We start from the raw sequence: 2,842 nt of genomic DNA, 5'->3' as shown, positions 1-2,842 counted from the left end.
CTTCTTTTAAGGCCCTAAACGTTCTAAATTTTCGATGACGTCATAACACCGTCACGTGGCTCTTTGACACTTATTGATCAACAGGCGTTGGCTATGATGCCGAACAGATTTGTTTATCACTGCGTAAATGCCATTATAAAACCATCCGGAGCAACATCATATATTTTTTAATGTATATATTTTTATTCGTTACATGGGCATGAATATCAATGTTTAGTGGGTTAAATTCCGTATTTGCTGGCCTTTTTTAACATTCACTTTACATTGTCTTCATCCATAAATGTCACTAAACACTACTGGTATATAACTAATCTTTTTCAATTCAACATTTAAAAAAAGCAAAACCTATAAACACTGAGTGTTTGATAATGTGTAATATATTTATTATACAGCCATACGTGCATCTAGTGGTTAAACCATGACATTGCATAGGAATTCAATAGTAATTTGCCTCTTTGCCCTGGAATAATAAATAAAATAAAAAAAACTCAATTTTAAACCCTATATTCTAAGCTTATTGTAATATAAATAATAAGCATATTAGAAAAAAAATAATGCTGTACTCATCACTCCCTAGAATCAAATGCGATTGTAAAACGTAGTCAGCGAAGTTATCAATACACAATTAATGCACACGATGTGTTAATTATCACTAGTAATTGCTGAAAATATATCTGTCTATCCTACTTAAACCCATTCAAACATATTGACCTGCGGAGTTGTTTGGAGAGCTCCATGAACCACGTGACCGCATGCAGGGCCGGATTAACCATACGGGCAACTGGGCAATTGCCCAGGGGCCAAAGACCTCTAAAGGGCCCAGGGCAGCAAGGGCACGAGCAAAATACTGTATCTGGTAATCTCCCGCTTTATATTAAACAAACTGTCAACACGGGCTTTGGCGCTGCACAGAGAGACGCTGCGCTGCCTATGACTTTGAACGTGAGTTAAGAGCGGTTGAAAGTCACTCTCATGCGGACTGACCAATGAAGAGAGGGCCTCAAGTTAAGACCCTTTCCTCATTGGTCAGTCCGCATGAGGTGGGTCAAATATTACGCCTAGCGGGTTACGTCAGGCGTTGCTACAACAGAAAAAATCTGACATGGAGAAGCTAAGTGGGAGCGCGAAACGGAAATTAAAAAAGGAAAGGACATCAGAAACGCAGAAAATTTTAAGTATATACCTAAAATAGGTAATTTCTTCACTCCTGTTAATGTTGCCGACAGTTCTGCTAAATCAGCTTCCGTCAACGACTAGGACATCTCAGCTAGCCTGTTCTTCGTACGTCGCTTATTACATCCGAGATCAAATGACACATCCAAGATGATATCATGGTGCTAATCCTGATCCGGCTACTTGGGTTCTTCGAACACACCTGTTGTGCATGATTAGTATCGCTGGATTGAGTTATCTGAGATAATTGCGCGTTCATGTGTTGGCTTAAAAGGGGATATGTATCGATACTCTAAACCATGATCAGCAGTGCAGCGATTGGCTGGTGGCAAGACGGCAATGTAATGACGTCATATAATTTAAAACGACACCTGACGAAAAACTTGACAAATTTCTGTCAAAACTTGACTTTTATAAGGAAACAGCCAAGCAAACAAAACTACATAAATGTGATAATAGATACATGAGACAAATAATAGATACATGTTTTTATTTTATTAGATTTTTTTTCATTATTCCCAATTATTTAGATTCGCAATTTATAATAGTTGTGCAGTCTTTAAATTTTTATTTCAATGTAGAAATTATCTATTCATTTCATTTTATATTTGGACAGATTTGTTACGTGACAGCATTAATGAAAGTTTCTTAAGAGTCAATATCATGTTATCTGCATCTCCTGCGCTCCATCAAGCCACTCTTATAATAGCAGTCATCACTCAAAATAATGCACGACTTTATTATCTGTATAGCATGTGTGTAAGACTCTAATACAATTATGAAGTAATAATTTTATGACAAATAAATATTTCAGTGAGTAAAACTGGCTGTCTATAGGCTGTTATGGACTACACAGCATTTGTATATTATTTAAAAAAATTTTTTTTAATGATTATTATTTTAAATTATTGTTCCTGGATCAGTACGATACTCTTGTAATAAAGTAGCGGTGGTAGCAGGCATATTTTGAGTATCAGTTCTGGTTTAAAAGAAGCGATCTAATCCTGTTTACATGAATTGAGCTGCTCCCGAGCAGGTTTAAGATAACGGACCTGTTGCTATGACAGCAGCTCCGGGATGAGCTTCAAAGAACCAAACGATCCAAGATCACGACAAATCGTCAACATTCAAATCCAGCTAACTGAGTTAGCGACGTACGAAGAACGGGCCCCTGGACTTTTCTACACCGCCAGCTTACGTTGTTTACAGCCCGGAGAGCTAAGAGCATTTCAAATTCAAACATGCACTTCGTCATTATTTAGGACTAAAATTGTGTTTTTTGCCAGATTATGTAGCATTTATTTCTGTCTTGTCTTCTTCAGAGAAATTGACAGATTTCTAAATGTTTATGTAGCACACTAAAATGTTTAACTGGTTAATTGTCCTGTGAAATGTTGTTGTCCTATTTTAAAACAAGTTAAAATGAGTTAAGGATAAAAACATTTTATTTATTTATTTTTTCCTTGAGGTGCCAGCTTGATTAAAATGCTGTAAATTGTCGTGGAGTGATAACTGGCAGATTTCAAATTGTTTGTGTTGGACTAATAACTTGATTGCCTTGTTGAATTCTGAGGAAACAGGGTCACCCTGTCAGGGTGATTTCTGCTTAAAATGAGCTGAGGACCAAATTGTTTCTTGATGTGTTGTCTGTGGTCTTCTGTTATAGCTC

The sequence above is a fragment of the Carassius gibelio genome, chromosome B24, assembly GCF_023724105.1.
Source record: "Carassius gibelio isolate Cgi1373 ecotype wild population from Czech Republic chromosome B24, carGib1.2-hapl.c, whole genome shotgun sequence".
NCBI classification, from domain to species: Eukaryota; Metazoa; Chordata; class Actinopteri; order Cypriniformes; family Cyprinidae; genus Carassius; species Carassius gibelio.
The sequence above is the reverse complement of the archived record's forward strand: the minus strand, read 5'-3'. Positions refer to the sequence as shown.